Genomic DNA, 10438 nt, shown 5'->3' with positions numbered 1-10438 from the left:
GCTAGGAATTTTGTGTGTGCATTCAACCTAGGTTTGCTTTAGACATTATACTTTCAGGAAATATAAAAGGATTTGGATTAAAAACTACCATTTAGGGACATCTGGGTGACTCAGTGGTTGAGCATCTGCCTTTGACTCAGGTCGTGATCCCGGAGTCCTGGGATTGAGTCCATCAGGCTCCCTGCAGGGAGCCTGCTTCTTCCTCTCCCTAGGTCTCTGCCTTTCTTTCTGTCTCATGAATAAATAAATAAAATCTCTAAGAAAAAAAATGCCATTTAATTAGGAAAAAAAATAAGAAAACACATTTTAATGTTATATATTACATATAATTATAGATGTGTATGTGTGTATATATATATATATATATAACAAATATATATGCATGTAATCAAAAAAGATATTTCTCACCAGCCTCTTAATTACATAGCTTTCAATTGCCTTGAAAACTCTCTGAACCCATTTTCAAAGATTTCTAGATTTCTCTACCACACTGGGCTAAAATCCTAATATTTTCTTTTTGCACAGTGCTTAAGGCCACTTTCTCTGGTCTATTAACTGACTTGTAGAAAGGAAGAGTAAATTGTCCTTGACTGCACAAACACCCTGATTTTTTTTTTCCATGAATACAAATGGAAGATTTTTAAAGTTTGGCAGTTTGCAGACATGACTCCCAAGACAAATTAAAGATCATGAGAGCTTTTTTTCTACGCCCCCCCCCCAACCCCCCCAGTTTGATTTTTTGGATGTAACCTTGGCGGTGATTATGCTTCTGACGCTGTTTGGCAATCCTAGGAAAGCCAAATAATCTCTCTAGATACTTTTTTAAAATTAATTTAAGAAGTGTGAATTTGATGTAGGAAGCAGAAACCAGACGACCTCAAATACTTTCCCAGTTTAAACAATTGATGGTTTCATAATTTAATATGCAGAGAACTCGCACTCTCCTCCTCCTGGACTTCTAACAGACGCTCCTACCATATGTTCCCCCTGTGCTTTCTGCAGTGAGCCACTCTAGCAATTATTTGATTGTATTGAAATTTTGTTTTGTGTATTTGTCATCCCAGTAGCTTCTTCACTTCTTAAGGCCAAGGTCCAAGTCTGAAATTCTTTTTTTTCTCCCCATCTCCAGTCTCCAAGTTCTTTAGATACAGCTTAGCACAAAAGTGATTCTAAATATGGAATTAAGTGAACCAAAGAAATTAATAAATTGATAGTATTAAGTTATTAAAATTTATTTACTTCTGGTTAATTTCTACTTTAGAGAAACAGTGTATCAGGTGTGGCCTTAGCAAGAAGCAGCCACGTGGGGGACAGGTTCCGAGTGGACTGGTCAGTGTTTCTTCCCTTAGAAGCAATCTTTCAAGCTCTCTTAACTCCCAGCATATCCATGTAGATGGCAGAGGCTTTGGTCTGCAAGAGTAACTTGTGAAAATGCAAACATCTTGGTAAGGTGCCCATTAGAAAACGCTAAAAATGGGACTAGGAACAGTCGTGCTGTGGGGCGAGAAGAATCCTGGATAAGGCAAGATACAGAATGGGACCCTTTGCTTCCTTTACTTCTTGCTCACCTACCATATGCCTGACACACACTAGATCCCTGGCCGCATGCATCTTAAGGGTCAAGGGGGAAAGGGATTATTAAGCAAGAAGTGTTGCCATAGAATGATCCATCCTGGGTTTAGGTAAAGACCAAGGGGATGAATTAGAGGAATCTAGGGAAGCTTTCAGGAGGTGGTGATGTCTTGGACGAGATCTGAAAAACTCCAGAAGTGAATGAGGTAAGAGGGAACACAGGGTCCACTCAGTGCCAAAAATGTACCCAGAAGATGCAGAGTGTGGAATAGGTAACAATGTGAGATCCATGTTGCAAGGTTTGGAATGCTCAGGAGAGGAGAAGATGCAGAGAGAGGATGCTGGGGACTTATACGACATATCTCGGCAAAGCATGTAAGCCACACAAACCACATTAAAGAACTCCATCTCAGGATCACAGACAACTCCTAATTTTAGCAGCCATCCGTCAGTCTTGCCTACAACACAAAGTCTGTAGATTATGACAACCATGGTATTTCAACTTGTCTCTGAAGTTAAAAAACATAGTAACAGTGCTGATGGGAAAAGTAAGGTTCCCATAGCCATACAACTTTGTTGCCACATTACTAACAAAAATAGATTTCCTTCTGTGGAGGTAAGTCAGAGCATCCAGACAATCAGACAGGCAGAGGCTGCCACGGTGGACTGTAACAACTGCTGGAAATTCTGAAAATGTTTTGCTCAGAGCAGAGTTGGCAGATGTCATGACAAAGGTGAAAACACGGTCTCTAGGATGCCCCCTGCCAAGGGAGGGGGGAAGGGAGGAGTCATTTAAACCTAACTGTAAAGATTCAAGGGAAGCTTTTCCTTTCCTCTTGGCTCATCACCACCTTTACTACGCGATGCCTGGAATCTCTGCAGCCAGCAGGCGACATATGAAGGGAGCTGAAAAGCAGGAGCCGGAGCAGAGAGACAGAAGGCATCAAGGTCTTTGAAGAGGTCAGCGAGAGGCTGGCCACCCCAGCTGCGAGCCAACCACTCCCGTGAATGATCGTGATGTCGGAAAATACGCCCCTCAGCGCACCGGGCATCACGGTAAGGATGGGGTCCACCTGGGCCCACAGTGGCCTAACTGAGAAGGAAGCCCAGACAGCCTCGGGCGCGGAGCTCAGAGAAGCAGCGCAGGGGCTGGTGCCCTGCAGGCTGGGATCTGGTCCAGCAGCTTAAACTTTTTTTTTTTTTTTTTAAGATTTTATTTATTTATTCATGAGAGACACAGAGAGAGAGGCAGAGACCCGGGCAGAGGGAGAAGCAGGCTCCATGCAGGACTCTATCCTGGGTCTCCAGGATCAGGCCCTGGGCTGAAGGCGGTGCTAAACCACTGGTCCAGCAGCTTAGAGAGGACCCGATCAAGATGTCGTGTGTGCTTTTAACCCCAGCAAGCTAGAGACGGAGACAGAGAGAGAGAGAGAGAGGACGCTACTGCTTTGAGAGGGAATGAATACATGATCCCCGCAGGGGAAGCCCAGCTACTAAAACAGAATTCCTTCTCCTCTGATTTTATATAAAACACGGATAAATGAACAGCTATGTATGAAACACGTGTTAAACCCCAGTTGATTTGAAAGCTTCTAACCTCCCTGCGTCCTCAGTGGTGCCACAGGAGCCTAACAGCCGAGGGCAGGAAGAGATCCCGCAGCCCCACCTGGTGCAAGTGCAGGCCCAGCCCCGGCGAGCCCCGGGCCCTCGGGAGAAGCCGCTCCAGGCTCCTGCTGCCGCCAGCGCCGCCCTGGGCCGGAGGGCCCGGGGAGGAGGGGACGCGGGACCGAGCCCGACTGTGCCAACCGTCCTCTAGGTTCTGGGAAGTCAGGCGGGGGCCTGTGGGCTCCACGATGCCTTCCTCCTCCGAGGGCCTAGACGGCCACGCGCCTGTGGGAAGGCTCGGGTACCCCGGGGAAATGGGATAGTCGTGGATGCGGGGAAGGCTAATAAGCTTTAAAAGATGAAGTTTTCAAAAAAAAAAAAAAAAAGATGCAGTCTTCCTTTAAGTAGTTGGTATTTTTGTTTCGGATGATGGGAGCACTCCAGATAGAGAACGGGGTCAGGTAAAGGTTTTTGGCTGAGAATCTGACAAAAGGAGCACAGCTCCCATTCCAGCCACCCATCCCCTGAAAGCACACGGGGCGAACTTTACAATTATTCTGGAGGCAGAAATGTCAGATGATCCAAGTGGAGGAAGAGAGAGGATACAACATGGTTCTGGTTTATAAAATTAATTGTCATGCGGTCACAACAGCTGGTCACTCTGGAGCCGCCACCCCCCCGTAGGAGATACTCCGTCACCAAGGGCTTTCTTTCACAGAGATTTTAGGGATCACGTAGTACAACCATCTTTTGAGCCTCACGATACTCTACAGGGTCTCCTCTGAGTGATCGCTCAGCCTAAACCAGACACGGAATCACAGGGAACAGAAAACCAGCAGTTTCTAAGCCCGATTCCTAAAAAGAATCTCCCCAAATAGGGACACACACTTGTGCACTCAAACAACATGCCTGCTCTTGGACAGAAGTGCCACCCAGACCCACACCAATGGTGCTATTATTTTAATAAATTCATTTTTTATTGGTGTTCAATTTGCCAGCATACAGAATAACACCCAGTGCCCATCCCGTCAAGTGCCCCCCTCAGTGCCCATCACCCATTCACCTCCACCTTCCCCCCCCCTCCACCACCCCTAGTTCGTTTCCCAGCGTTAGGAGTCTTTATGTTCTGTCTCCCTTTCTGATATTTCCTACCCATTTCTTCTCCCTTCCCTTCTATTCCCTTTCACTATTATTTATATTCCCCAAATGAATGAGAACATATAATGTTTGTCCTTCTCCGATTGACTCATTTCACTTGGGTTGAACTGACAAAGTAGCTCCTCGAAGAGTCTGAAATTAGGAAAAAAGGAAAACTAGTGGTTCATCTTTGCATCTTTACGTTTACAAGCCATTTTCTCAAGCATTTGACTCATCTAGGAAACCTAATGAAAACAGGGCAGCACTTCGAGGTAAATTTCTTCATGGCCAAGTTGGAACTCCAACACCATGTTCCCAACCTGAGTACTGGACACTTCCCACCGCAAAATCCTGATTTTCGTGGCACAAATACTGCAGTTTAATGTCACCTAAAACAGACTTTTCCCTGTGTATTTTCCCAAAGACAGAACATAAGATTAAACTGTATTAAAGTTCAGAAACAAATTTAACAATTTAATGATTAATCTCCCTGAATTGTGCTTTCTTTTCAAGCCCGACTTCCAAATGCTTGTGTGGGAGACGGCAGGATTTGAAGAACCCAGAGGAAAACAGGATTCTTGGTAACTTCAGTGTAACAAATCTTCATACTTACCCGCCAAGGGCTCCCAGGGCTGGGGGCTGAGTTAGTAAAACAACTGCTCAGTTGTGCCTTGGCTTCGTTACTCTGCTAATATATTTATTTGCTGCTACTGTTATCTGCTCAACATGCAGTCACTAAAAAGAGGATTCTGTTAACACTCTTAATATGGAATTTCTTTAGAGGCAAAACTGTCTTTAAGAAAGAAAAATGATACAACAAATAGGGCCAGGCAGAATTAGTGCCTTGAAACTTTCAAATAATCTTATGGTGGTGAAGTGTTGCAAAGAATTTTATGTACCTCAAATGGGCATGATTTTCATGATGTCATTTGTGCTGGGTTTTGGTGGGAATGGGCCAGTATGAAGTGTATTTACTGAATCTTTATTTTAAGGATAGTATAACACTAAATACACATGCAATTATTTTAAGATGACTGGTGAAAATTTGTAATCCAGAACGATTTAGGATAGTGAGTAAACAATATAATCTCTTATTAATGATTGATATTTTCTTTTTTTTTCTTTTTTTTTATTTTTTTATTTATTTGTGATAGTCACAGAGAGAGAGAGAGAATGAGGCAGAGACACAGGCAGAGGGAGAAGCAGGCTCCATGCACCGGGAGCCCGACGTGGGATTCGATCCCGGGTCTCCAGGATCACGCCCTGGGCCAAAGGCAGGCGCCAAACCGCTGCGCCACCCAGGGATCCCCAATGATTGATAATTTCAATGGGCAAATAGCTGCCAGATATGAAGAAAAGATTCTTTCCAAATATATTATATACACACACATATATATAGTAGCTAATCCACAATTTTTGAAAATTTTATCATTATGTAGTTAAGAAGCAGTAATTCATTATTTACATTTCACCATAAGATTCTACATATTTAAGAAATTCTATAACTAGGTGAGGGATGAGTGTGTCACAGGAAACCAAAGGTTGTATGCTTCTCATTGACACATCCAGCTCTATTCAAAGGGAATTCAAAGATAATTTTCCTCTGTTTAGTCTCTGTAGAGTATTTTAAAATATTTTAAAATTCATGGGAATAATCAACACTCAGAAGAATTACATCTTTGGCAATGAAAAACACATTGAGGGGTTTTAGAGCCTTTGCAAACTGCCACTCAAGCTTATTATTTATGAACTCTTTGCTCTTTAAAATTGAGAACAAAGCAATTAACTACAATTTCACACCTTCAGGAAGATGAGGAACACAGTCTGCTATCTATTGTAAATTCCAAAGTGTATTCTTTCACTTAAATTTATAGTTCCATTGAGTGGAAATTTTCTTCTTATTCAAAATAAAGCAAGTGAATCTTTTTTTTTCACTGAAAATGGACAATGCATACCAATTTTGTTCTTAAGAAAGTAAGTTTAATAGACCCCATTGTCCAGATCATCGCAAGGCCAATATTTTCGAACATGAAGCACAGAGGTAGACCATAATCAGGGAGGCAACGTGCTGGCTGACTTGCTCACTGAATGCGGTGATCAGAACTTCACAAACACATGCCTTGGCAACAACAGTTCAGGTGTTCAGGTTACCGAGCATGGCACTTGCTGGGGGTCGGGTCCTCGATCCCCACGGTGGCTGTGCTATGCTCCTACCACCACGAACCACCCAGAGGCTTGAAGCAGGGAGATCAGGGAGGGTCCCCCAGGTGGGAAGGCATGGATTGGAGCCCGGGCCGTCGGACCAGCATGCGAGCACCCCTCTCTGTTCACGGCTCTCTGCCCAAACAGTAGTTCCCAGCAGGCGCAGGGAGAGGCTACACAGCATGGATGACGTCTGTACCAAAACACCCCAACTCAACACAGGTGCCACCAAAAGAAAGTAACGGGATGTTCCTTTGGAGAATAAAAATAACAGAACGACTCACTTGTTTTTCATATTTTAGAGCTGCTCAAAGAAGGAATTAGAATTGAACCAATATCCCTTATGCCTTAGACCTGAACATTATCCTCTCATTCTTCCTCTTCCTACTGCCTGGGGCAGGCCCCTGCCACCGCCTCCTCAACTATTACACTAGACTCCAACATCATCCTCCCAACCTCAATCTCCTGCTCCATTCAATTTTTCAGAGGGACCCTGCTCACGACCAGTCTGCTGCTCAAGGAAACTTCCGATGGCTGCTCCTGACCATAGGATAAAATGTATACAACCCAGATGTCTTGGGTTCGGGTCCCAACTGGGCTCTCAACACTCTCCTTCCTTCTCTCATCAAGAAGTAACCACCAATCTAACTATTTCTGTGCAATTCCTGTCCCCCACCCCCACCTCAGCACTGGTCTGCAAGTACCTATCAAGATCATGCTACGTTTAGTGGTCTCTGCCTTGGAGAAGACACCCTGATAAATGCCAACCATAAATTCTTCCTCAAGTCACAGGTACTTAGTGCTCACAAGGACCATGCATGTACCTAGCTAAAATGAAACAACCTGGAAGAATGAGGGCAACTTTGGAGATTTTATCTAATCAGTTGGGAACTGTGTTTTTAGCTCAACTATTTTAGTCATCTTAACAACTCAAGCAAATGAGCATATCTGGGGTGGAAATGGGGCTCAGTTCAGCCTGGGGGAGATTAGGGTCAAGGTGTTGATTTTCAAGGAGAGAAATGTTCGGTGAATTTTCCCCATATTCTGACTTAATTTCTGTGTTTATTTTGAAATTTGCCCCAACTACACTTTCTCACTTTCCCACAGTCACACACTTTTCCCTGCTTTACAAGAATTGTTTCCCATCCTCTACCTATTCAAACTCTGGAATAATATCACTATTCTGATCTACAAAGCTGTGCATGGAGCCCAGCTGGGCCTACATGGCAGCTCCTCACTGTGAGTTCCCACAGCTCCAGGCCCTCAGGCCACACTTCCGTCAATATAGAGCATTTGGGAAGCAGAATGTTTCTTCCATAATCTGGTCACGTTCAATATACCTGCAGTCTTATCAGAGGCTCAATTAGGACCCTCAAAATGTGTTGTTCAACAAATATGTTTCATTCAAAATTCTGTGTCATGTTATTTTTTCTATATATATTTTCTTTTTAAAAATGTACCTTGCATTTGCTTTCTTTTTATATTTAAAAAAATTTTTTCCAGCTGCCTTTCCAATGTCAAGTGCTTCAAGCATTTAATCTGTTAAGCCTCCATTCCCTCCCATGTAGATCGGAGATAAGAGTATTATCTAAAATATAAGGTTATTAGGGGAACGGACTGAAATAATGCATGAACAAAGTTAGCACCTGTCAGTAGCAACTGAATAATTGGTGAGAAGCGGAAAGACAAGCCAGACTCTAGGCTGAGAATAAAAAAAGGAAATCTATTACTGCCCTGAAGGATACTGCTCGGTTATAGGTCAGAAAAATATATAGATGGAAAATAAGAAAACATGGAAAATAGTACTAGAGAGACTTAGTGCAGATGAGAAAAGTCTTTCCATTCAAGATAAGTGTATGTTGGACGTTTCACAAAGGCAGAGCATGTGGATTCTAGCATCTGAGGTGGTTTCCTGTTTACCTTTGCCATGGCAAGTCTGTGCATGACATGGTAGGGGACAGGAAAAAGGTGAGGGTCGCATACTGGCCATCACAGTGACTTGATTCTGTGAAGTGCGGCCATTCTGTGTACACCCGCACGTGGAGACAGCAGCTAAGGGAGGAGGAAACTGATCTACGGACGCCGGTCAGCCCTTCCCACAGCACAGGAGCCAGCTGGCTCTACCAGGTTGAAATGGATCCCACTCACTCCACACAGGGGTGACTTATTACCGGGCACGGAGCACATCTGTCAGCAATAAAATGCACGAGTGACCAACAGGAAATGGCCCTGCCTGCCCATTTCCCTATCGTTTTTCTACCTATATAAATAATTGAATAGGTGCCTATGTGTTATACAGGTGATTGCCATTTAGCGTCAGGGAAGGAAAAATTCATCAATGCACCCCTTCCCCACAGAGGGTTATTAAAAACATACAAGAAGAAATGTGCTCTTAAAAAGATTTGTTTGGGGCACCTGGGTGTCTCAGTAGGTTAAACTCAGTAGGTGTGCCTTCAGCTCAGATCATGATCCCAGAGTTCCGGGATAGGGCCGTATGCTCAGTGGGGAGCTTGCTTCTCCCTCTTCCTCTGCCACTCCCCCTGCTTGTGGTTGCTTGATCTGTCAAATTAATAAATAAAATCTTAAAAAAAATAAGATGGAAAATAAAAAAAATTAAATAAAATTAAAAATTTGGATTTACCACTGTAATGACCTATTTTTAGGAATTTTATTTTTAGTCAATATTTGTTATTTTCAAAGACACAAGTGGGTTTATTAAGATTAAGAACATGAGTAACAAACTTCAATCACAAAGCTAGAGTTTTCTCTAGCTATGTACCAATTTAGCACCAACTTAGCTGCTTAAAACAGCACATATTTATTTTCTCCCAATGTCCATGAGTCCGGAGTCCAGCCACAGCTGAGCTGGTCCTCTGCTCACGGTCTCACAGAGCTGCAAATAAGGGCCCGCAGGCCTGTATTCTCACTTGGAGGCCTCAGTGGGAAGAATGTGCTTCGTGCTCATCTGGGTTGTTGTCAGAATGGAACACACCTTGCAGCTGCCTGACTGCCCAGGTCTCTGCGGGCTGGTGGCTGGAGGCTGCCTCAAGGTCTTAGGGGCTGCCCACCCTTCCTAGAAGCCTTCCTCACCTCAGGGGCTTCTCACACACATGGCTACTTACTTCATCAGGTTCACAAGGGGAGGCTCTAGCTCCAGTTGGCTCTAACAGAATTTTCTACAATCTAATGTAATCTCAGGAATGACATCCCATTGCGTCTGCTCAGAAGCCCAGCAAAGGCCCTGCCTAGACTTGAGGAGAGGGCCCTGCACAAAGGCAGGAACATCAGGGACTGGGAATCACTTTAGGGTTTGTCTGCTGAATTAAGTGGACAACTTATAAAAACACATTTGTAGCCACTATCTCAGCACCTAAAATTAAAGGGTTAAAAGAAATGATTGATAAGCTAGACTTCATTAAAATTAAAAACTTCAAAAAAAAAAAATAAAATTAAATTAAATTAAAAACTTCTGCTGAGACAATATCCAGATGAGAAGACAAGCCACAGACTAGAAGAAAATACTGACCAAGGACACCACTGAAAAAGGACTGTTTGCCAAAATCTGCAAAGAACTCTTAAAACTCAACATTAAAAAATACACTGAAGACCTTAAGAGACACCTCAGCAAAGAAGATCTACAGATGGAAAATAAGCATGTGGAAAACCTTCCCTCAATTTTTCATCAGGGAAATGGAAATTAAAACAAGGCAGTACAACTAGCTAGCTGTTAGAATGGCGACATTCCGGAACAAGGACCACAGCAAATGCTGGCAAGGGTGTAGAGCAACAGGACTGGGCAGCCATCACCAGGGTGGAGGTGCAGGAGGGAGAACAGGGCAGCCACTTGGGAAGACAAAACTAAACCTACTGTTAGAATACGATCCAGCAATTCTGCTCCTTGGAATTTCCCCCTAAGAAGTTG

The 10438-nt window shown here is 43.6% G+C and overlaps 1 long non-coding RNA gene across 2 annotated transcripts; it reads left to right on the top strand.

The window, feature by feature from the left end:
• The first annotated feature begins 2208 nt into the window (after positions 1 to 2208).
• Positions 2209 to 9060, top strand: LOC112646675 (uncharacterized). Of its 2 annotated transcripts, XR_003127778.3 has the most exons (4): positions 2210 to 2306; positions 2455 to 2628; positions 4828 to 4895; positions 5469 to 9060. It is a non-coding gene; the product is annotated as an uncharacterized LOC112646675 (long non-coding RNA). The 2 variants fall into 2 exon arrangements; XR_003127777.3 differs by having other exon boundaries at positions 2209 to 2628.
• Positions 9061 to 10438: the final 1378 nt, after the last annotated feature.

This window comes from Canis lupus, chromosome 5, assembly GCF_003254725.2.
Source record: "Canis lupus dingo isolate Sandy chromosome 5, ASM325472v2, whole genome shotgun sequence".
In the NCBI taxonomy this organism is placed as follows: Eukaryota; Metazoa; Chordata; class Mammalia; order Carnivora; family Canidae; genus Canis; species Canis lupus.
Note: the sequence above shows the minus strand (reverse complement) of the source record. Positions and strands in the feature narration are given on the sequence as shown.